Genomic DNA, 26836 nt, shown 5'->3' on the forward strand with positions numbered 1-26836 from the left:
CAAATATCTGATCATGGCAGAGTTAAGACTACCTTTTCTGTTGCCTACATTCTTGTCTGGGCGAGTAACTAACTTCCATCTCATTCTTATGAGATCTCTTCAGCAATGCTTTGCAAATCTGGAAGTATGAGGATAAAGCAGAAGGTAAGAGTAGAACTATCTCTTTGACTGGGTAATGATTTTGAAATTTGCCGTCAGAGCTCCTTCTTATACAATCTGTGCAATATCAGTAGTCCCACTCTCAGAGGCAAAAGGTCTTCAGCTTCTAAAGACTCACAATATATACACTATTTATTTACCCAAGAGTCAAGATAAGCCTGCTCTGTCAAATGGTCACAAATGTTCACACTAAATACTTTTCCATTTCTGCTCCTAAATATTTTGAAAGGATTTCTCATCTATGCATTTTTTAAACATGCCTTTTTCCAAGTGATGATTTGTGTTTTAAAAATTGTTTTATTTGAATAAATCTCTGTAATCTTGTAATTTACATTACTTAGTGAGACTTCTACCATTCCTTGACAAAGGTGCAGGTTCTTGGAACACAGTGTTTCATCTTATCTTTCACTGTTTTCCTTTCCTTTTCTTGTTGTCATCAAATTGATCTATCAGAATTTAATGGCTTTGTAGCTCTATTTTATTCTGACTTTTTGCCCTACACTAGACCATATCCTGTGTAAAGGTGCAAACTAATGTTTCTGTACACTCCTATTCTGAGAAAAAGAGGCTGCTTCCAGTGGTCTATCTAAACTACAGGAAGTTTCCTAAAGGCTGAGTTAATGAAACATTGTTCATAAACAAAAGACGTAGTGACTGTACTAACTCAATTCCTCTTTGTGCTTGCTTATTGTTCTCATTGTTCTTTCAAGACAAATAAAAGAACTGAAGTTATATTAAAGAGCTTCATTTTCTATCTTGGTTCTTCCCAGCCAGAATGCTATCTAAGGATGAGTTATACATACTTGGTGGAAAGTTTAACATGCAAACTGACCCTCTCTCCCCATTGTACTAACAAACAATTTATTCCCCAATCAGGGAAACACTTAGGCCTTTGGACATTTTGGAAACATTTCCAGGGGTTTTCCAGTACATCTGGCAACCCTAGGACAGTGTTACAGAACCAAGATAAAATAAATTTCTAAATGTGTTTGCATTGGCATATACATGCCAATATACACATCCCACCACCTAGATCATATGCAAAATCAAACCAAATGGTCAGTATAAAACATGCCTCTCCACAGGATTAAATTAATTTCTTATATGTATATTGATTCACCTGCCATTATTCTAGAATTAAATTACTGTAACTAAGCAGAATTTAGCTGCCTTCACATTAGGAATAAACTGGATACTGCATCAACATTCAGGGAAAAGTTAGTCAGGATATTAGCCTAAGTGTAAATATTTAAAAGTTTACACATAAAAACATATGCAAAACACTTGGTGAGTGCACACAAGCTGCAACTGCATACAAATGGAAAAATGTGCTTTCTGAATGTTTTTAAATATGCTGTTCACAACACACAGAATGCCTCCTGTTAAACCTACAAATCTTAAGAATCTTTTTTAAGGAGTTTTAAATTACTAAAATTCTTCTCTAAGAATAAAAAAGAGAGAGTTCCACTCAGTTTTTCTACTGGCATTTTGATCTCTTCTAGCACACCTATACCTGCAATTGTTATGCCCTTTATAGAGCCCTATGGTCTCATATAAAGACACCATTTCATTCTAATTCTGAATTTTAGTCATGTAATCAGAGAAGGAACTTATTTTTAGGGAGTTTCTTATCTAATTCATCGAACCAAAACAACCAACCAACCACACAACCAACTCCAGCAAAGTAGCTTTTATTAATGCTGAGATATGAAAAGCCCCTTTGTGAGAAACATTCTGGCACTCACAAGCCTTTCTAAAAGAGGCTGCTGTGTACATTCCTTTTGAAACTTTTCTCTTAATTTTTCCCCGTTTCCCCTGAATTAAGCCACCATATCTCAGGTCATAGCAAAGGCAGCAGCAGGCCAGAGTGAAGGCTGCTCATGCTGTTGCACACTGAAGAGAGAGTGTTGACCGCTGTGAGAATCATAAACCTCTCAGTTTGATGATCAACTGAGCAGTAAATTAATTAATCATCATTTTATGCCTCATCAAGCACTTTGCTGAGGCTCTCAACAGGGGCCAGCTCAATTAGCCAATGGGAAGCAGACTGTTTTGTTTAGCTGGGTGAGTCTTCCATAAACAGAGGAAGCTTTGACAAGCTAATAAATATGTCATCTGTCTGTGTCACTAGCTGCAATGTGGCTCCACCTGTAAAGTAGTGGGATTATGCTTGGTATGTTGGATAGCAACTTGAAAGAATGAGAGCGAGTTATCCTAACTCCTTCTCAAACAAAGCACTTCTCATAGCTTACCAGGATCTTTAGCCAGTGAATTTAGGCTTGATTTTTAGGAATCAGATACTTGTTTTTGATTACTTAAACATATATTTATTTCCTTTTACAAGAGAGTCATGTGTTTGGCACAGTAAAACCAGTCAGATGTATTTATAATTTTAAAAGGCTTATTTCCATTTATTTCCTCCCTGGATAAAAAGAAAATGTCCACTCTCCACAATAAATGCTGGTAATAACAAGCTTCTCAAGGTAAAAGCTTTTGCTTAAGTGGCAATAATGCTTCTGTCAAAACAGACAGGTTTGAAAAGTCCTTGTATCAAATCCTGCCGTTCCACTGAAGTCACCGGAACTGCATCAATCTGACTGCGGCCAGAATTCAGCTCCTGTCTCATTAAGCATTTCATCATTCAGAATGGAAAACAGAAATCTGCATTTAGAAGTTTCAGCCTTGAACCAAATCACTGACTGTTGCAAATTTGTGCCACTGACTTTCATCTACCTTTATGGTCATAAGGACCCATTATGAGTTTCTAATCTGATTTTCTGCATAACATTGCCTATAAGCTCTGTCTGAACAAGAGATAATCACTAGCATATCCAGTATTTGCTGAAAAATTTCAGGTGGTGGGAAATCCAGCACATCCTTTGATAAGCAACTCCTATAATTAATTATTGTCACTGGCAAAAATGTGCATCTTATTTCAGATTTTATAACATCAAATTCAAAATATTTATTTATATTTTTCCTAAATCTTGTTCCAGGGGAAGAGGCCCTGGGTTTCTTTTAACACAGTTTTCAAAAGAAGCAGTTTTCCCAGTTTTTTTGCACTCTCCTTTCTTAGAAAAATTAGCAGTATTCTTGGGAGACTGAATAACACTTTCATTCAGTCAGCATCCCATAGTATTGTGCATAATACTGATGCAATGCCAGAGCTGGACAGAAGCACCTTCTCCCTCCTTGTTCCTGGCCATACACACTCAAATTTTAGTGAGATACATGTTACCTTTCTACAGTTTTATGAATTTTATTCCACTCCTTGGTTTTGGACCACACAGGCTGACCAGAGTGGCAAGTTGGTAGCACTTTGGTACAATGGTGCTAGAAAGGCAGAAGTGGTGAATGGATTACTTGTTAGGAAAAGTGTCTACAGAGCCCTTGTCTCACTAGTGTCAAGGCACAGCACAGCTCACAGTGGAAAGTGCTTTGGTTTCTCAAAAAAATATGTGTAGAAACAGCAGCAATGTTTATAAGTGGTGACGTGGTGACTCAAGTGCTCACACAGGCTAGAAACACAGTGCCCTACACCTGTCACTCCAGTTGGTAGGAATGGTAGCAGCTCAACTGGAAACAACAGCTTAAACGTTGGAAACTAATTTATAAATCACAGCCAGACTTAAAACTTTCTCCTAGAGTAAGATTGTTGTCTGAAGCAGTGCAGGTAATATCCAGTGTGACTCAGTTTACTCACTAAGAGGATCCTGCCAGTCCTGTCCTCCCAACAAAAAGTGACTTGTTTCATCTGACACGTATTTAACCAAAACATTTAGGCTGCTCCCTGTATGAGCTCTTCATTGGTATAGCTCCACCTGTTTCTGAACAATGTAGAAACATTCATAGAAAAGTTATTCAATAATCCTTCCAAGCCCTTGAGAAGGCTAGAGTGTAGCCTGTAAAAATCTCTGCATTTCCTTGTAAATGACTGCACACAGTGACGACTCCTTTTAGCTGTTCTATTTTAAACTCAGTCAGTCTGGTTTTAATCCATTTACTTTTCTGCAGTGATTTCACACAGGACTAACTTTTGGCTATGTGAAGTGACATATGTTAAAGCCTTCCTGTAACAAAAAAAAAAAAACCCAAAAAAACCTACAGGAAAAAATGGAAAAAAAACCCAAAACAAACACTATGAGCCAAAATCACCTCATCAGTATAGGTTGCAATATAGATATCATGAATCAGGCCTTTTCTTAGACAAAAGGAAAAGAAACATCAATAGAAATTAGGCACTGGTGGAAAAAATGAAAATATAAAGCTACCACTTATGCAGCTTCGGATGGTAAGGGCTTTCTGAAATAGTGCAAGTAACAACAGGATAAATGAGAGCATCTGAGAAACAGTGAGAGGGAAAAGAGGCACACAGTGACTTCTAACAGAGGACCTGTCAGTATAACACAGCTGGCCTAGAGAAGTAAGAGTTGACTCTACCTTTTATCAGGATGATGAGCACTACACACATATGTACAGATACACCTACAGACACCTCTCTCTGTAAAATTCTAGTTCCTCTGAAAGGTGCTATCAATTTTATTTGACCAGTCTACTTCCAATAAGACTGATTCACTGATTATCACCAAGTTTCCAGTATCTGGAGATGTGGTTTCATGGTTACTTTTGAAGTAAGTTTCTCACAGAATTCATGCATGGAAAATAAGAATTGTGTTATCACATATGTCCATAGGAAGGAATATTTGAATTCCATCTTATTTTTTATATACTCCTGTAAGAAAATGTAAGCACACCTGCACTCTTCAAAATTTTGCTCCTGTTGCCTAGGTAAATGGGCATCAGTATATATTTATTTCTCACAAAACATTTTATTATACATAATTATTTTAAAGGATGAGAAGGTGCCAAATGGTGCAACAATAAATTTCATAAATTAAAAACAATGAGTTTGTTTTGCTGATCTTCATGAAACTATTTTTCTTCCCTGACTATTCAGATGAATGGCTGATGTTTCTTCTAAACTTAGCAATTTTGCCTCACAAGGGTTGGTGTGAACACTGGTTTCTGCTTCAGGTCATGTGGGTTCAAAACTCTATAGTTTCACTTTGAGTTTGATGATTGCTTGCTGAGAGCCATTTGTCTTCACTCATATAAATCAACCTACAGTCAGCAAGAATAGGCTATGATTTCATCAATACTTCAAAACGTGAGTGGACATTTAGCATGTTTTTAATGGTTATAGATTTCATAGTGAAAACGTTGCAGAGTGGTACTCAAAAAAATTCTTTGGAAAATATCCGTGTTTCTAGTTTGCATATCTTTCACACTTACGTTTCAATGTCTCTTGAAAACTGTAGAGATTTTTTTTCAAGCCTGTGACTTAAAAAGAAACCAAATCTGAAATGGGCTTCTAGTGCACTCACATGGACAGATATTAGAGCCTGATCAGAGGCTTTCACCAACCTCAGGGAACACTGGACTTTGGGCCATTACTTCTAATATGTTATTAGAAATCCAAGTAAAGACAAATTACATAAAGGAAGAACTTTTACCTTTACTTTCCTCTTTTAGAAATCTCTGTATCCCACTAGTCTTAAACCAGGAGCAAATCTGAATGACTTCAACTCATTTTTCCACTCTGCTTTTGTGGATAATTTTCAGTGATAATTTTTCTTTGTTCACAATATGAAATTTGCTCTGCCTTGTTCTATTTTACAATAATCATTCTTAAAGATACTTTGAAGTGAACAACTCAGAATAATCATAAATCTCACTGTCATACAGACATATGTGAGCTTTCTTTTGAAAGCTTCATTGTTACTCATCTATTCTGTCTGGGATTACCCCAACCCCATACTTTCCATCCTTTATCCCTTTTATGAAGGGCAGAAACTTTAAATATTTTACAAACTCTACTCACAACTCAATTACATTTTGACTAATTATATCACATGAATTTTATCCCTTTTGTTTTTGTCCAAGATTAATACTGGAATGTGTCAGATGAGTTTATAGACAGTCCCTTTATTCATCCAAAGTGTAATGCTGAAATGAAGAAATGCATAGCACAAAGAAACTTCACTTAAGAGCATCGGGAATATGACTATGATGGTGATTAAAGAAAAACATCTAATCTGGTTTCAGGCCTACAGCTGAAAATCATCTTTCGTAGAAGTGTGCCTGCCAAGGTTATTGTAAAATTATCCCAGGCACCAAAGTGATGAATAGTCCCAGCGTTTGCTGTGATATGGATGCCATCCCTGTGGGGCTTCACCAAGCGGGATTTTTCATGTGGACAGACTCACATGGAGGACAGATGGGAAAGAAAACAAAATTAGTTGATCTGAGCTGGAGAAAAAATCCATCTTTGCTACCCAGATTGTTCATTTACTTTTTTTTTTTTTTTCTTGCAAGCACAGAAATATGTTCTTAAATTATACAACTCTTCCTCTTTTTCCTTTATGGAGTTATCCGAACCTTTTAAACTGACCTTGAATTTAGTGCTGATTTGCATTCTTGAACTTTCATGCCAGCCTAATTTTAGACATGCTAAGCAGCAAGCCTAATATCTATCTAAGTTAGCACAAAAATACTGTGTCTACAGTTGCATTAATAACAGCCTTAATCCAAAGTTGAAGTCAGGCAGTTCTTAACAGGAAAAAAAGTTTCAAATGGAAATGATCACTCAAACTTAGCTTTGTGAAAGTCCAACTAATGAGGCAGTCAAAGAGAAACAGAGACATTTAACAGGCAGGCAGGCTTCCCAGGAACCAGTCCTGGGATGATACCAACAATCCCACTGACAAGAGCCCTGCAACCAGTGCCATGCAGAATCGGGGCCAACCATGGTTTGGGCAGCACATCTGAGAAAAATCAGCTCTTAGGCTGATTTTTAAAGCTTGACAGCAAAAAGAAGTCTCTTTGATATTTGCACCATTATGTGCTGGTGACAAAAAAGGAAGGAAGGAGTTAAATTATGCTTCCGCTGCATCTGCAAGTGTTGCAGTTTGATTCTCAGATAGATAACTAAAAGTTTGCAAATCTTGTAAAATATATTTGCCTAAAAAGCAGGTTCTGGATAAGTCACTATTAGACTGTTTAAAATTTTCTGCATAATTTTAAATTTTCTGTTAACTTCACGTCATTGTGTTTTGGATGTAGGAAGTATTATGCCAATAACTGTTTCACAGGGGATAGAAATCCAGCAAATACTTGGTGTATTTCTCCATCTCCATTTCTCTCTTAATCAGATTTCCCAGGGTGAGAGGTTAAACTCAGACAGTCAGCAGGGATGTTACGATTATTTAACTGCACTATAAGTAACACCTTAAGAACTGATTTGTCAGAATGAATTGCAGTCCAGAGTGCTTTGAGTTTTCAACTAAATTTGCTCTTGAGATAAAAGGCACTTTTTAAAGAATCCCAGTTCCTGTTCAAACCATTCCCCCACCCTCGCCTCCAAGGCATTTCTTATAACTCTGATAAAATCACAGACCAGGTGCTCCAAGACTTTCAAAATAATAAATTCCAATCTGTCACTAAAAAATAAAAGGTTAAACAAGTTTATAGAGGTAGTCTGTTCCAGGTGTTATTTTGAAAGTGTATGCCTAATTTATCATTTTTCAGTAATAGTTACAAGTGATAAAGATCATGTAAATACTCTGTATTAGAAATAAGCTTTCATTTTGTCATGCAGATAGTACTAATGACTAAATCGACTTTAATCAGGAGATCTCCACCTACTAACATTAGGACTGAAGAGTAATGCTATAGTCAGATTTTCTCTAAAATAAATTGCTCATGCTAGAAAAGCAAAAACAAAATGAAAGTCATACACTGATTATGTAGCAGTTTTTATAAGAACCAGAAGCATGAAAACTTTTCACAAATCACCTACCTTGGAACAGACTCTGTGTAGGTTCAGTGGGTATGTCTATCAAGTGGAACGAGGCAATGGAAACTGCTAACATCTTCCATATGTGGCAGCCTTTAAATTATAGTACTATTTTGGATACAGTGAACAAACTGTTCTGAAACAGAGTGCATCAGAGGGATGGCTGGGTTTACCTGTAGTTCCTCTTCCACTGTTTTCAGCCAGTCTTACACAGTTCTAATTCTGCTATCTTCTTCAATATTTATTAAAGTATATAGCTAAAAAATACCCTCAGTTTCGCTCAAGAGCTCTGAAATGTGTGCTTTGGCCTATCATAAATCAAAGAAAAGGCTATCGTTCTCAGCCATTTTGAAGTTAGGAGGAAAATCCAGGCCCCAGTTAAACAAAGTGCATGGGTGTGTTCTTGAGTGCCATTCAATTCCGTGTTTTTCCTTACCTGCAGAATGGGTTGCTCCATCTCTGTCAGAGTCTGCAGTCTTTAAATCAAGTGTGGCAGCATTTGGGGTAGCATTGTGCTGCAAGCAGGTACTAAAAGCTTATGGATAGGCTTCCACATGTCTATACATATATTTCAGGGGTTCCATAAATGATGAGAGGCTGCCTCACCCAAAAGTGAAAAAAATCCTCTCCTATTATTTCCCTCTATGACACTCCAAATTCTCTCTCTTTTTGCCCTGGCTTTCTAAATTATTTTTAATTAACCATTCTTTCTTTTTAGCCCAGATCCTCTCTGTTCCCATACAAATAGAGAAGCAGATGTTAACTGCCCTGGAACTTTCCTGTTTAACTAATTTTCAGGAAAGGCATAAACAAATCTCACTGTAAGCTCACTTTATAGAGATTACAGGTGATTTTACAATCTCTTAAGGTACAATTAACATATCAACTTAGGACAATTTCCTGTATAAAACTTGAACAGGATGAAACTGCAAATTGAACAGAACTGAAAACTGAGTTTCCTCATACATGTTTAAAGACCATTCTTTCAAAGGAAAAGACGCTCTTCCGCACAAAATATTCTGTTACAGTTTGAAACTCTGGGGAATGTTTAAAATAACTTCCCTAAAAAGCAAAAGAGAAACTGAATGACTATAGCTATATAATGTAGCTGCATTGAGGTTCTAAATGTGGCAGTAAAGTTGTACTACTAACGCACAACTAAGCTGAAGTCTCAATTACTTACAACTACAAGTTTTATAACATATAAAACAGTGAAGCTTTGCAGTGTTGTGGAGGATTCTGCTTGTTTAACTCTCTTGTAGCAACCACCCTTGAGTGTGGAGTCTTTTAGCAAGGTAAGAAGATTACTCTAAATACTTTTAATTTTTTTTTATGAACAGTAAAAGAATTGCTCTCCAAGCAAGTTGTGGTACTTTTTATTAAAGAGTAAGCTACTAAATTATTTTATGCTAATTGAAGGGAGATAAATGAACTAATAATGTCTTAAACAAGTGGTCTTCAATTTATTATGTGAAAACACCACTTAGAAAAGTTATTACAAATTAATATTTTTATTTGATACTTAGATGTCATACCTGGCTGTGGTCTATTATGTACCATATGAGTGTGTAAGATGCTTTGCATTGTTGCAAAATGTCTTTTGCCCCTTCATGGTAGGTTAGATTTCAGTGTTCTGTATTTGTAGTGCATTTTTTTTTTTTAGTCATGCCTTTAAACAATTTTTTTTAAGATGAGAAATATTTGGGTACAATCAATTTTACTTTTTTCACAATGCATTAATCCTGATAGATAACGAAAAGAGTCGATAACTAAGAGTTTCCCAAAATGCTTCTTTTACAGCTAGAAACAGCTGTGAGGAAATGGTGGTACTGAGCTTCAGCACCAGAGAGCAGCACTATCTAAGAATTGTGATTCAAAATTCCTTCCTTGAACCCCAACACTCTTCTGGATAAAATATGTGTACCCCAAACAGAATTTGGGGCATAGAGTATGTAATTTTCCTTTTGGTTAACTTTTCCAGCTGACACATGTAAAGAAGGATGTCTAGCAATGCTCAACTTTTTTTAACACTTTGATACACACCTAACACATCCATTGGTGGAATAGCACCAGCAAGTAGCCCACATTTTCGCACTAGAGCACATGACCAGTCTAGATATAACATGAACAGGAAAAGAATTGTCAACCATAAGATCAGCTTCATACCCCAAACACAGGGATTTGGGTTAGAAACATCTAGCCCTTTATTTTCTTGTGTTTGGAATTCATAAATAACAATAATGTCAGAGTGACTAGTAGACATTACTGTTCTCCTTGAGAACAGTTCAGCAATGCCCTCTGGCAGTTTTTCAGCTGAGCATGGGAGCGCAAAAGAAAGTCTAAAAAAGCATGCAATTACCCCCAGGAAATAATTACAATGCAAAAAGCACTGGATGGTACAAGTGACATTCCAGTAAACTAGGTGAACTTGTATCATCACCCTGCTTAGCCTCAGGGATATTCCTGCCAAAGGAATATCAACCAGTTCCAAGAACATCCAAGGATGGAGGTGGGGCTGCGCATCAGCCTTTCCAAGTCTCAAGGAGCCAGAAGTGGTGGGCAAAAGAAATTCCTGCTAAGCCAAGCATTGATATTGCAAGTCCCAAAGCCCAGGGCAGTAAATCTTGCTGGAGGTGATTTTTGACCACCAGGTTGGAAACTAAATCACACCTAAAGCAGCCTTGCTTATGTATGATTTGCCTATTTCAAACTTAATGATTAAGAGAAATATGGGAAACAAAGTATTTTTATATCTACTTTTCACTCTCATAGGAGCAGGATCATTCTGTTCTCTCTTCTTGAACTATGTTAGACTTCAAAGTTTAACCAAATGCTGGATTTCTTTCAATTCTAACCTTCTTTTGGCTCTGTTGAAGGAGCCTCTCTTTGTCTGCAACAGGTAGAAGCCATATCCAAACCACATTGCAGAAGCAATTGTTGGAAGAGCAGACAACTAAGCTGGATGTGGCCAGGTTTCATTCAGCAACTTTCCCACTCACTACAATCTTCTAATCCAGCTCAGCTATCCTCACATGTGTACACACAAAATCTGTATTTTTCTAGGTCGCTTTTTTTACCTCACTACTGTTTCCAGAGGCTCACAGAACAGCAACAGCTGGTACATGATACTGTTCTCTCTCTTTGCTTTCAAAACACCTTATTGCAAATGCATATTGACCACTTCAGATTTGGGATCAACTCCTCCACGTTTTCTAGATGCCTTCTGGGATTATACAAGATAATGATGATAGGACAAGAAATTAATGCACTTACATGCTTCGTTTCTATCTCTGAATTACTACTATCATAAAAATGGAATTTAACTTGAAAAACTGTGGAGTCTGAATATACTTTTGGCACCCTCAGGTGATCTGTGCTATGCAGCCTTGTAATACAGTGCTAGGTTCTTGATACTTGGTCAAAGCAAACTCCCCATCTGAACCTTCCAAGGTATACCATCTGTAATGCTCAGAGATGGAACTGCCAAAACAGTCAGATTATCTGCTTTCCAAACAAAATAAGTAAATATCCAAAAATGCTGAAGTTCAAGATGCCTCCAAGTACTTTTACCTCACACAATCAGCACTTTTGGAAAGAGCCCATTGACCTTGGCAGCATATTCGAACATGGCTGAACAGTTCTTGAGCAATTTTTCCAATGAATTAGGCACAAACAGGCGTGTGTCATTGGGCACACATGCAGTTTTTTCTATCTCCTCTTTCTCCTTAAAAATTAATAATTTCTCAAAACTGCCGTGCAAAGACTATCACAACAAGAAGAATGTCCTAGTGTATTACTGGCTCATGTCTGGTATGTGAAATTACTTAGCTAGATGCTTTGCAAACTCTGCAGAATTGGGTTCTGACCAGAGACCTGTTAGTCAGATGCATTTATCTTTTCTGACGTTCGTCTTAATCACTGAATTATCATAAACGGCATGTGTGAACTGACTCTGCATGCTTTCATTACCAAAGAAGGAAAACTTACAAATTTGGAAACATTGACACAGTGTATTAAATTCAGTCAATGACTTTTAACAAATGTAAAAGCTACACCAGTAAAGCAGAGAATAGAATAGTGATAAGTGTATTACCTTCTGAGTGCGAAGTCTGTCTGTTCACTAGTTTAAAAACACTTTAAGAAAGTGCACAAAAACCATCCCACTTCTAGAAATTTAATCTCATGGAAATCTTCACATCTTACTTTATTGCCAGGAGATTTCAAGGGTTTTCTCTTTTGACTGACAATTGGTTGTCAGACATTATTAATTCAGTGCTATCCTTTCCTTGGCTTGTGTAGGGAATCAGCATTATATTGATGCTGCTGCACTGACAAGTACCCCCTACTTGGCTGCCTTTCTCTATTTCCTCACCTGTCCCATCAAATGCCATTTTTCACTCATCTCCATTCAGTCCACCAATCATTCTTTTCTGCACACACTCCTTAACTCACAAGATAGCCTTCCTTATTTCATTACTTCACCTTTCTCTCCTCCTCTCATACTTCTATTTCTTCCTTTCCCCCATGGTTCATATGAAAAAAAATCTGAAAATTTTAGAGGATGGAGATGGAGAGAATAAAACACACAGTGTTATATGGGAGCATCTCAGCTAGAAAAAAATATTACTCATCCTTACTTTTCAGCACACATCTCTTTTGTACAGTGCTGTGACTGACATGAAACACAGTCATCTGCTGCCATGAAAACCTCCACTCACCTTGTTCCTTCCCACTTTCCCATATAGTTTATATATTCCAAGAGCTTTCTTGCTTTAGCATCATGCATTATGGAAACAGCTTTGGGCCACTATGAAACAGTACACAGCTCAACCAAAATGTGACATAATCATCTCTATACTTATATCTGCAGATGTCAGGACACTGTACAAAGTTCAACGCTATCATCTCACTTCACAAATGAAAAGGCCAAGAGAAACTGGGCAACCCAACAAACCAGTAGCAGAGCCATATATTAGCCAGGTCTTTTGGGGTTTTTATCTGTCCCCTGGTCAGTGAAACACAAAAAAAGTAGGAAAGCCACCTACAGCCCGAACGGAAGTCCAGTCCCCTTCTCCTTCAGCTGGAACTTCAGCAACACAAATAATGTGGCACTGGATTCAATGGGGGCAAAAATAATGGGCATTTAATAATGTTTTCTTACTTCCATATAATACCTTAAAATTACATGTTTATATAAGCCTGCTTTCTTATTGTTTAGAAAATATCCAACAAAACTTAGGACTGAGTATAGATCAATATTACTTTTAAAGACTAGCTAGACACAAAAAAGTTTTTTAGGAAATGGTTAAAATAGAACTATGCCATTTTTCTCAGTGGAATGCTGAACTAAGGTTTCCATGGTTTATTTCAAGCATCCATTTGCAACATTTATTTGTTTTGTTTTTAATGGGGCAATAAGTTAGTTAACTACGCTATTCCACACTCTATTATTCATTAGCAGAAATGCAGACAATTAACTATCTTGCAACTTTTATTTAGAATTAAGAGAGGAGGGAAACGTGAGAGCAGTTGAAAGCAAGATTTCTCAGGAAAAAAACAAACCTCTTTAATGCTCTTTAATGTTTATTTCTATTTGGTTTGATGTTTATTTGGTTTTTTTTCCAGTTTACAGTAAGTGCCTTGTTATGGTCACATGAAAAGTTATTAGAGAAAAGAAGAAAGCTTTGTAGGGTTTATTTGTTCCAACAAAAGCCACGGGAATTAAATAAAAACAAACTGAACATAAAATATGCAAAGATAGTACAGGTTGAAAATTAATAGCTTATTTTTAAAAAGGAAATTTAATAAAGCAATGCCTTTAGCTATTTCAAAACAAGAAAAATGATACCTAAACATGTAGAAAATGTTGGCAAGTTTTCCTACCTGAGCTGGAGTGTGAATAACTGGTTATTATACTTCTTCTATTTTCTTAATTTCCTTTATTCCTCAGAATGAACTAGATGAGAATGTTATTCTACTATGCAACTGGAAATATAATTTTATTTCCAAATTATCACATGGCAATAATATAGATTTTTGCTGTAGGATTTTCAAATAAAGGTGTTATCTCATGTTCACTGTGTCTGTAATTCCACCACATAAACGTAAATAGCCACAGTTCAATGTGAGTGAACTCTGATACAACTTGGCACTCCAAAACCTCAATTTTGGTGCTGCAATATACCAAAGGAATCAAAATTAAAATAAAAGTGATGCTCCAAACAAAATGCTCATCTCCACAATAGGTAACTGTGGTTAAACAGAACATCAGATCAACCTATTGCTGCAGTTTCAGTATGAGTAGTAAAATGATAGCACAGATGCTTGATTTTTAAGTGCTTTCAGTGAGAAGATACATTTGGTGTGACAGCCACTGTGGCAACAGTGACTCAGTTTCAGTGCATACTTGAGTATACAGTTATATAAAAGTTGTTGATGCATGAGAGCTCACTGTGACAGCCTTACAATGTCTATTTCATAGAATAGTTTTATTTCATTCTTAAATGGAAAGAAATTTCAAGTGAGTAATGTTTATCTATCCTAAAATTTATGTTAATTTACGAGTGGTGTTAAGATCTTTTAATAGCCCTGTGCATAGAATAATCACACACAGAACTAATGCTGAAGGAGTCAAAGGTTTCACTTCATTGAATTTTCACTCTTGGCATTTTTCTAGATTCTGGACTGCCTAAGAAAATTTGTGGATATAAAATTATTTTTAATATCTTGCTAATTATCCCTGGGGGATTTTTTTTTCAAAGTTTTGCTTTGGACTTTCCCATTTGAGCATACCTACAGCTTAACAATTATGGGACTTTCCCATTTGAGCATACCTACAGCTTAACAAGAAATATATTTTTTATATACAAAATTTACTGATCATTAGATGTGTCTTGTCTAAATATCATACAAAGTCCATGATAACTTTGCCTGTAGGAGGAGAGTTGCGGTCTTCAAGGGAATTAATAAAAAAGCAAGATTAATGAAATAGCAAAAGTGGCCAAAGAATCTCAGAAAATACCCAGAATTTTATAGAAGTCTAGCATGAAGACCTTCTAGAAGTTCCATCATTGGCAACACAAATAATATATTCATCTGAACCATTAATTAATTTTGCAAAATAAAACCTTTCTTTTTAATTGAAAAGAAAGTGCTTTTCTATTAAGAAAGAGTTTGGTGCAAGGTATAATGAAAAGTAGTTCTGGGAAGTGCCAGCTGAAATGCATCAATACTCTATCTAAGCACCAAAGTGAAAAATTTCAAAAACATCCAAAACCTTGTATCCTGTTATGTACTAAAACTCATAAGGGGAGCATTGATTCTACACCAGAGAGCACCCATCCAAATTTTCTTCTCTCGTAGTCACCATTAGTGGCAAAGTGGTGTTCACTATGTCAGCTTAGAAGCTGCTGCCAGCTCAGCTGCCAGCATCCATGTTGTGGGGTGCCAAGGGGCTTACAGAACGTGGTAGACTCAACAATATGCTCCTGATGCTCGAGTTTTTATTGCAGAGGTGGATGGAGGTTTTCTAAGAGGGAGAAGAGAGTAATGAGCCTTCCCTAACCATGTAAAGAGCTCCCCCACAGCTACATTGAACTGTGGCACCCAACCAGAATGAACACAACTTTTTCGGGGCTGCTACACTTCTGTCTGTCACCTAACACAGTTTAATTTTAAGAGTGCAGGGAGGGGCAGGAAGGATGGTGCAGAAGCAGTGGGAAAACTCAGCCCTATCTGCTCTTACACAGCTATTTCCTGGGAACAGCCTGAGGGCAACCCTGAGGAGAAGTACTCGGGGGTGGCAGTGGATGAGAAACTCAACATGACCTGTCAACATACACTAGCAGTCCAGAAAGACAACAGCATCCTGGGCTGCACCAAAAGAATTGTGGCCAGCAGGTTAAGAGAGGTGATTTTTCTCCTCTTCTTAGCTCTTTTGAGAGCCCTCTTTAAGTACTGAGTCCAGCTCTGAGGTCCTCAGCACAGGAAAGCCATGGACCTGTTGTACCAGGTCCAGAGTAGGATCACAAAGATGAGGAGAGGCCTGGAGCATTTCTTCTATGACAAAAGGCTGAGACTGTTGGGGCTGTTCAGTTTGTAGAAGAGAAGACTCCAAAGAGATCTTGAAGCAGTCTTCCAGTACCTAAAGGGGTGCTTACAAGGGAGTTAAAGAGGAACTTTTCACAAGGTCATATAGTCATAGGACAAGTAGCTTTAAACTGAAGGAGAGTAGATTTAGATAAGTTATAAGGATGAAATTTTTCACTTTGAGGGCAGTGAGTCATTGGAACAGGTTGCCCAGAGAGGATGTTAACACCCTGTTCTTGGAAGCGTTCAAGGCCAGGTTGGACAGGGCCCTGAGCAACCTAGTTTAGGAAGGTGTCCCTGCCCATGGCTGGAGGGCTGGAAGTAGATGATCTTTAAAGGTCCCTTCCAACCCAAACCATTCTATGATTCTACAAACACACCCACGTCAGACAGCTCTGAATTAGTCTAGGCATAGCCAGCCATTCAGGTCACATGCCCTCCAGCTCTCCTACCCTGCTGCCTGAAGCCAGCTCCCTTCATGGTTATGTGGTCTACCTCAGGTTTAGTTCATCCCAGTTATGTGTGTGTACCTGCTGCACAGTGCCAGAGTTGTGGAAAGATGGAAGTACTGGTGGAGGTCTGGAAAGCTGGGACTCAACCTGAGGCTATGTTCTAGAGAAACTAGCAGTCTCAGGTGCTGCCCCAAGGCAAAGACGCCTGTCTACTGCCTCCAGTGCCTCTCCCAAGGGGCATATTATGGAGCAGGGACAGTTTAACAAGTTTCAAAATGTGTAGTGATGAGGGAAAGGCAGAGAACATAATGTAAATCTGCAAGAAAAAAATGCATATCTTCTTTTAGTTCATATTGCTTCCCCTCCCATAATCTCTGAAGCTCATAAACTTTCCAGAAGGCTATGCCATGTTTGAATGCTTTGACATATTAGATACTGATATGTGGGTTCAGTTCCAAGAGCTTCAAATTTTTATGGTCTTATAAAGCTAAGATTATAATACTTTATTTTCACAGATGCCTGAATCTTTTTGTGTTGTACATAACAGTTCTTATTAATTTCTTCATTCATCTATGTTTAGAAAAGGAAATAAAATCTGAAATTCTGTGCAAGACATCGGTCCTTGTATAAACAGGGCTCTATCATTTACTCTGCTGGTAGTCATGGCACCAATTTTTTGTAGTAGACACATGAGATATCCTTCATGATGGCTTCAGATGTATCTCTGCTGCCCCAGCTTCCTGAATGGTGAAGGCAAAGGAGAACCAAGCAGAAAGCAGACCTGAATTTCATTAGTCTTTTCAGAGAGCAGAGAAGATATTTATATTCCCAGCAGGGGGACTTCTATGAGATCTGAAGCCAGCCCCTCAGATGTTGATCTTTTCCACTGCGCTTCGTCACTACTTTTCAGTAAAGTCAAAATAGAAGGGTGACAAAGGTCACCCATGCACACAGACTGAAGAGTACTCCTTGAGGAATAGCAGGTATAATCCTTTCCTTGCTATAATTTTAGGTGGAAAATTCTCTAACCTCAGACACTATAATCTGCAGCTGCTTGGCTGTGCTTCAGCCACTTGGTAAAAGCTCCCATATATTGTCACTAAAATTGTGTGGACACAATAGCAGTTTTCCTAATACATGAGCTGCACTCCCATGCCCAGAATACAAAAAGGTAAGAAAAGAGAGTTACCAGGCAAGTCCTACAGCTAACACAGCATTGATAGCATCATAGAATCATTTTGGTTGGAAAAGACTTCCAAGGTCATCAAGTTCAGTTGTTGTCAAGTCCACCACTAAACCATGTCTCTAAGTGCCACATAGACATGTCTCACCAGTGCCAAGAACAGGGTGACGACCACTTTCCCAGTCCTGCTGTCCACACTATTTCTGAGACAGGCCAAGATGCCATTGGCCTTCTCAGCCACCTGGGCACATGACTGGCTCACTTTCATCTGGCTGTCAACCAGAATTCCCAGGTCCTTTTCTCTGGGCTGCTTTCCAACCACTCTGTCCTCAGCTTGTAGCGCTGTATGGGATTGATGCGACCCAGGGCCAGGATCTGGCATTTTGTCTTGTTGAACCTCAAACCACTGGCCTTTTCTCACAGATCCAGCCTGTCCAGATCCCTCTTCAATGCCTTGCTGCCCTCCCACAGATCAACACTCCCATCCAAGCTGGTGTCATCTGCAAACTTACCAAGGGTACACTCAATCCCCTCATCCAGATCACTGAAGATAATTATCAGGCCTGGCCCCATTACCAAGCCTTGAGGAAAAACACTTGTGACCCATGGCCAACTGGGAAACCCACCAGACATGGTAAGTGGTGTCAAAGGCTTTACTAAAGTCTAGATAAAGAACATTCACAGACTCTCCTTCACCCCCAAAGTGGGTCACCCTGTGATAGAAGGAGATCAGGTTACTTAAGCGCAATCTACTTCTCCTAAGTCCATGCTAGCTGGGCCTGACACCCTGGTTGTCTTGTATGTGCCAGGTGCGGCTACTCAAGGTGATCTGCTCCATGACCTTGCCCAGCACTGATGTTAGACTGACAGGCCTCTAGATCATTCTTCTGGCCCTACTTGCAGAGTTTCCTTTCCTTCTGCAGGGTCTCCAAGGGCTCCTCTGCAGGATGATGTGACACGGCTTTTCTCTTTCCTTTTCTTCAGAACGTGTCTTCCAGATTGACTTTTTGGGAGATATATTCACCTTGTATTGTCTTTCTTTAGTGATTATCAATGTCTTTTACTGTTAAGGATTCTCCACAGTTATAATGTACAGTCTGTTTCCCTGTGAATAACCCCCAACAAATCACTAGGACTACCATGTTTTCTATGTGGATATATGACCCATGGCCAAGAAGTTGTGAAGGGAAAACTGACTCACAAAAATCTTCACTCTTGTGACCAGTGACAGGACTTGAGAAAGCAGCATGAAGCTGAGTCAGGGAAAGTTTATGTTAGATATCAGGAAACCGTTTTTCACCCAGAGAGTGGTTCAGCACTGGAATCAGAAGGGTTTTAGCTCCAGAGATGCTCCCATCAGCATCGAAGAGGCGCAATATTTAACACTCCTATAACAAAAGAGTTTGACCCTGCTACATAACACTCAAATCTGAGACTCACCATGCTTGAAAAGACTGTCTGCCAGAAGAACCATGTCGGACTTTTTACCACCCTTGCAGTGATCTCCCATTTTGACCAATCCAGCAAGGTCCTCTGGAAGGTTTTGTGGACAATTGTTACTGCTGTGGGATTGATAGCCTGCTTTGTTTTTCTGATTTTCTTAACTTATGCCATTCTAAGGATAAAATATTATTTCATCTCTCTGTCAGTCCTGAATTGGATAAAACTATGATTTACACTAGCCTACAGAGCATGAAGTTTAGTGAAGGCCTCATGGACACACAATTCAACAGAAGAGTGATGCTATAATTAAGAGAAGAGCTTGAAACTTCTTCACAGAACATAATTTAGCTCTTAATCTTTCAGCCTTTTTTTTAATTGAATAATATTTGAAAATATTTACCAGTTATATTGCTTGTCTCTATTGCTAGACCTATTAGTAAAAATTGTATATTATTTTGAACAAGAAATTGCTACAATGACTAGTGAGAAATCCAACTGAGAAACCACTTCTGTTTGAGAAAGTTACATGTCTTTTCTGATCTTCCTGAAAGCAAAGAAATCTGACAATGAAACAACATAATGAAAGGTTTAATTGTTACTATCCAATACACCCACACCTGAGGCCCTAGGCTGGAAACTGTAAAAAAAAGGGTGTAACAGGCAGGTACACCAGTCATTGCTAAGACTGTTACATGCAAGCATGCTGCAGAACAGGCCTACTTGGGTGGTCATATGAATAAATCAAATCCCTGGAACTTTTAATTTTGCTGCTCTTGGGTTTGACTACAACTGCATTGGGATGAAGAAAGAAATTGGGATGGTTTTGTGACTGGGGCATTTGCTTTATCATGCCCCTACACCAATGAACTGCTGTTTAAAATGGCAGCACAGGTTTTCCACATGCTATCATAGCTATGTGAATGACTGTCCTTTACTGACATTCAGATGTAGAACTAACTCAGTGTATGGAAGCAATTGCTTTATCCAGCATAAACCATGACAGGTTACTGCAAAATTCTTTCAAGATGTCAGGTTGGGAAGTTCAAGAGAAAACATAAAACACTTTAAAGATTTAAGAGTCTTCCAGTCTAGCACTCCACAAAGTTATTGTATTGGCATTTTAATGAATAAAACCAAGGCAAAACAGATTAGTGGTTTATCTCAAGTGAATGTATTTCAGTGCAGCTTCTTTCAACATGCAAACCCGTACTCACTGCAAACCTTTTTGCTGTTTTTTTCTCATGGACAAAGGGTTGTGAAGAGCTGACCAGCTCAACGAAAGTGTGTAGCTGGATATATTCACATGGCTGCCAGCCCAAGGAAACAGTGAAGCTGTTCTTGCTAGCAGTGAAGATACTACCAATAGAACTACTCATTTCAGAATAAATGTCCTGCTATTAGCATAAGTGTCATCATGTGGGCATCCTCCTCTCCTCTCCTCTCCTCTCCTCTCCTCTCCTCTCCTCTCCTCTCCTCTCCTCTCCTCTCCTCTCCTCTCCTCTCCTCTCCTCTCCTCTCCTCTCCTCTCCTCTCCTCTCCTCTCCTCTCCTCTCCTCTCCTCTCCTCTCCTCTCCTCATTTAATATTAAATGAGTTTAATATTGCAACTAAGACATAGCCAACACTGGACTGGTATGCTGGGTTTGTACTAGGCTAGTGGTTGATCCTGCATACAGCACAAGAAAATCTTCAAACTTGACTGTGCAGCTTGCAAAATACCTTATCTTCTAGGCCACTTCTTCCCACCACCATCTACAGTACTAAATGCTTGGAAATCAACCTCCTCTTGCTCCAAACAGTAGAATACAAAGTACTAAATAGGAAGAAAATTAGATACTTGCCTTCTAAACATCCATATTAGCTGCTGTATTACATATTGCCTCCCTGCTGCAAGAGAATATATACATCCCAGATGATATTTTATTGCTGATCTGTATGGATAGGAAAATGTTTAACATCCTTTTATGCAGCTGGGTCTGCATGAAGGCCAACAGTAACTCAATTGTTAGCATTCTGAAGTAGAGTACAGAAAATTTACATTCTAATAGCAACTTCACTGTGATAGTTATGGCTACCTACAATAGCATTAAATGGTGGTTTTTCCTTCCTTTAAAGGCTTGTGATATTCACATGACATAAAATTCTCTTAAAAACTTTATAATGGAAAGGCCCTTTACAATCTCTCAGCTATGGGCCACCACAAAAGAAAGTGCAGTTGTTATATATTCTGAGAACTTAGAGAACAGTGTGGTTGTGACATATTATGGCACAATTGAAATTTCAAATACATAATTGCAGATTTTAAGAATTATGTTTCCCTGCTGTTGCAGACATTTTTCATGAAAAATCTTTTCTTAGGATTTTTCCTTGTGAGAAGTTGCAGTTTCAGCAACTAAAAGTAAACAATGGTTATTTGCTGCTGTAGAATGCAACCAGGTAGACCCGTGATTGGTCTCCTGTAGATGTTTGGATTTACTGACCACTCGTGGCAGAGCTGGCTCTTGCTCTCTGTCTGAGACACAGATCTTTGTTATTCATTCTTTTTTATGCTTAGCTAGCTTCTGAAAAAACCTTTTCCTTTCTATTTCTTTTTAGTATAGTCTTAATGTAACATATATCATAAAATAATAAATCAAGCCTTCTGATCATAGAGTCAACATTCTCATATCTTCTTCATCCTGACAACCCTTGTGACCACGGTCACACCCTGCAGTAGCTTGTAACTTCAATGTCATTAGAAAATGGAAGTCAATGGCCAGTCAAGCCATCACTGATGCTGTAACCCTCTGAGGATCAGTGTTTCCATTCTGCTGATTGGCTGAAATACCCTTGTGAATTATTGAAAAGAATGGCCAAATCAGTAAACTTTTATTGACATAATATTGGAAAAATAAGCAAAAAACATTTTGTGGCCACAATTTCTTTTACTGTAATGTGTATTTGAAATTTAGTGAGAGAGTAACTATCTGATTTTTGGAGTAGTCAAAATTTTTAAAGAGCCATTTATGAGTAGAATGGTTCAAAAAGTTCAAGAGATTTTAAAATGAGATCTTCAGGAATTTTGCCTTCAAATTGGAACTCTTAGGATTTGAGAATATGCATTAAATTATTCACATAAAACAGAAGCCAGAAAGATAATTAAATGGGAAATTAAATCAAACCTTATGTCAGAAGCATCACAGTAATGAGATCATATTTATCCCTTTATTTCCCCCTGCTTCAACTCTTTCCTGAAGTTCTCAAAGGAAGTAATAAAAAACATGTTCTAGCAAACTTCTGTGGTTTTAGATACAGGGACATTCAGCTGGCTGAGCTCTTCCATGCATTCATGCCACAGATGTGCTGTATTATTCTTCTTTTCTGTTAGTCCAAAAACACTTTTGTAAACCACCAGTACATAGAATATTATGACACCATCACACCAGAATACCGAAAGGCCATGGTCTGGGTTGGTGTCAAGACTGAACTACCTTAATTCTTTGTTCCTTCAAGTCAGGAATATAGCACAGTGGAGAGAGTACATCAATATGTCTTCTCCAGGATCTCATGTGTAGCCATGAATAATAGTGGTGTCCATTACAAATCTGAAAGATATACAAACTGTCTCCACTAGTGACGTTCACACATGTGGTTCTTCCTAACACAAGCAGGATTTTTTTTCTGCTTTACTCACAGTATTTGCTGAGGATGAATCAAAAAGAATTAGAGAAGCTAGTAAATTCTGATCTACTTTTTATAATGAGAGCAATTTTTACTTTAAACTTACATTCAAGTGTCTTCAGACATTAAGACAGAGTTTTTGGTTTTTTTTTTAGTTTTAATAGAAGAATAAATTAAGTAATACAACAAAGTCTACTACAGGAAGGGGACCCTTATTAAATCAAAATGGAACTTCATGTGTTTTTGACTGTTTGAGCCTGAGGCTTCTCCCAGGTGCTAGTAATATATTGGCAGCCAAAGTCAGGCAAAAGTTCAAGAAAACACTTCTCTCCTTTTAAAAATCTGACAAGCAAGACTTCCAGTTACTGTTTTGAATAAATGATTTATAGCCAGCTTTCTTAGGAACAGTTATCTGTCAACGATATTTTTCTGTGGGTCCACCTCTTGAAAAATCTGTTCATTAGCTGCTTTACCCAGTAGTGAACCATATAGTGAAACACAACTCTTTCTTTCATTCACATCATAGAAATTTTTTTGCATGTTCATAATCACCAAAAAAAAAAAAAAAAGCAGTTACTCAACCCTAGCAGAAAACCTAACTTCTGCACTTCAATACATCCACAGTCCAATTTTTCTCTTTTGACTTTTACTGTTGTGCTCTCTGTTTTGCTGATGTACACAAGAAGTCTGGCTGAGCTACCATTTTCCAGCCTCCACCAGGAGCCACAGCTTTGTCTGTGAGACTTTTTTAATATAGTCTTTACAGTTGTTCTGTTCTCTCTTTAAGATCAAAAAGAGTGTTGCTTTGTTGGTTTTGTTTTCTTTTTTAATAAATAAATGTCTAATGTATTGTTTCAAATTGCAAATCCTTTCTTTTAAGCTTAACTCATCTTAAGGCTACTCTACACTTCTAAAGTAATATGCAGAGGTCTCAATTTTACTAAGAATATACATACTCATATTATTTAAGGATAAGATTGCTTTAATAACACTGTGCCAAATCAAGTATACTATAAATCATCACAGGAGACACAATTAATAAAACAAAAAATTACACATTAACTGAAAAATGTTTGGAAATGCATTTAGGTCACTTATGTAGCCTCTACTGTCAAGACTTAATAATTTCACTGTTAAACCTATATGACCCACAATTAGATTTTCACAAGAACAGCTGTCATTAAAAAATAATTAAAATAATCAAATCACCTGTGACTTTTGTTTCTTGTACAGAGATCAAATCGAGATCTAAATGTTGGCTATCTAAGAAACTCCAAAGGCTCCAAAATTCCCCCAAATTTTTTTTTTTGATCACACTTCAAAATGGAGAAAGAGACAGTACACCATTTCACTCTATTGAACGGCATTTTGTGCATGAAAAACGTGGGTATCTTACAGAAAGAGACAGATCTTGGAAATCAAAACAGCAAGAATATCTAGGGTATATCTTCAGGAAAAAGTCAATACAGATGTTGATTTTGTAGTCATTCTTCTTACTTTATTCAGCTACTGGTTATTCACATTTATGCTTCTTGAAAATAAAAATCTTTAATGCGTTCCCTGTTTTGCACTAAGAAAGTCAAGAAGAATAGTCACAGGTAAGTAATAGTTCACACTGACGTGTACATCTAGGCCATAGCATTTGCAATATAAAAGCCTCACACTATTCAATATTTGACACATGTAGTAATTCTTTATTGTCTTAGGTTATTGTCTTATTTATTGGGTTAGATTTTAGGGCAAAAAAGATCCCATATAGCTCCTTTAAAGTGACAGAGATTTATTGGAAAATTTAATTTTTGTTTGAGTTTTTGTTTGCATTTTAAAGGGTAGCACTATTTCACAATCAGAATCCTACAATCCCACTTAAAAGATCTGTGACATGGTACCAATTTCTGAGAGGCAATTTCTTAAATGCCAGTATAACTAAACTGCATTACACAAATTTCTGGCTTCCCTAAAATAGGAGACATATCACTACAAAAGTAGATAGGAATAGGCAGTATGAAGAAAAACATATTAAAAAGGGAGAAAATCTAAACTTAGGTGTTGAAGTATTACAGAATATTTCACATGCTGCTTAAATGGAGACCAGACAATGATCTGATTTCCAATTTTTTTTTCTTTTGTTCTTTTTTTTTCCTTTGAAAGGAAATGTTTTAGAACTCAGTTGGGAATGACATACAATAATACAAACAAGGGTGTAAAACCAACTTAATCTTTGACATTTGTATAATACTGGGTTCATGCGCTCAGTATATGTGTTTTCACCCATTCTTCAACCCACCATAAGACGTTTTCCTAGAAGAAATTACACATGTAAAATATATGCCAGAAGGGCTGGATTACACTGTGATAAAGTTCTAAGGAGACATTGCTCAGCATTACCATATGCATCACTGAGAACTGCTTAATGAGACTTCACAAAAGCAATCAAGTAAATGAAGGAAATAACTTCTTTTCAAATAGTAGATCTTTCCACAGACAAAATAAATTATTCAATTGAAACCTGTTTCTGAATTCTTGGGTTTATTCCCATTTTAAATGGCAATCACTCTTTCTTGCTGGGGATAATTTCCTTGGTCTCAATAAATTACTGAAATGCCTTTTCATTTGATACTGATATTGAGTTTTCTCAGTCCCACAGATTTAGCACATATTTAGCAATTTACAAAACATTTCAAAACATTTTTTTAACAAATATCCAATTCATGTTTATATATGGTTGATGAGCAGAACAGCAGCAGTTTACATACAGTATGTTTAAAATTAGCTTAGTCTGATAAGTTGAATTTATCATAGTAATTGCTGCTTTTTCTAAATAAATTGATCATATTCTGACCACAAGAATGAAAAATGGTCTGATATAGCCAGTTAATTCTGGGCACAACTTTGTTGTTTCCTTTTTGTTTTTCTGCAAAATTTGTTACAGGATATTGTTTGCCTGAATAACAACAGACACATTAAAATACACTTGGGCCACTGTGTCAGATGAGAAAAACACACAAAGGGATTCTAGTGCTCAAAACTCCTTCAGTACAGGATTCAAGAGATTCCTGGCTGGTACAGCTTTCCTTGACTTGATTCTGCTGAAAACCCAATCATTGCATAGGGCAACCCGTCTATCCCAGAAAAAAATCCTGGAAGTCATCCTCTTGTACAGAGCAACTGAACTCCACTGCTAATTCATTTGTACACCCCATTGATCAGATCCACTTGATAAGGTGCACAAAAAGAAGATAAATTTTAAAAAATTATAATATTTACTTTTTGAGCTAACCCTACTACTACTCACTAAAACCTACCATAAACATTGTGTTTTAACTGTCTTGTACAGATATGAAAAACCTCCACCTTGGAAAAGGAGGAATAAGTAAGAGTGAATGGTGTTTCTTCATGTGAAATCATAGCTAAGACAGATCTTGGGAAAAACCACTTCAGACAAATAGAACTGACAGATGTTCTAGAACTTTCCCTATTAATAAGCTTTGATTTAACCATCCCCTAATGAGTCAGAAATTTAAAAAAATTAAATATTTTAAAACATGAGATAAACATGTTTATGGGAATATTTTTAAATTGAAGGAGTATTTTTGAACTTTTTACACAAATTTTAATGTGGTTGTTGGTTTCTGTTATAATCAGATATTCAAATTGCTGGACCTCTGCACTGCAAACATTCCAGCTAAAACAAAGGAGGAATTGTGGCAACGAAATATTAAAATTTCCAAAAGAAACTTGGAAAAAAAAAAAGGGGAAGAAAAACCCCACAACATTTTTCCCCTGTTTTTGTTTCCTTTTTTCTGCTGGGAAAGATGAAGACTAAGATAATTTTTTTATTTAATCATTTGAACAAATCATTTCCTCTCTCTTCTCTCAGGGAAAAGAAGATAAGATTTTAAACAATTTTTTTAAATTTTTTTAAATTAAAATAGATTTCATTTAAAACCTGCCACTTCTGACCAAATAATCATAAAAGAGTGAATTAGCAAGAATG

The sequence above is a fragment of the Molothrus aeneus genome, chromosome 1 (assembly GCF_037042795.1).
Source record: "Molothrus aeneus isolate 106 chromosome 1, BPBGC_Maene_1.0, whole genome shotgun sequence".
In the NCBI taxonomy this organism is placed as follows: domain Eukaryota; kingdom Metazoa; phylum Chordata; class Aves; order Passeriformes; family Icteridae; genus Molothrus; species Molothrus aeneus.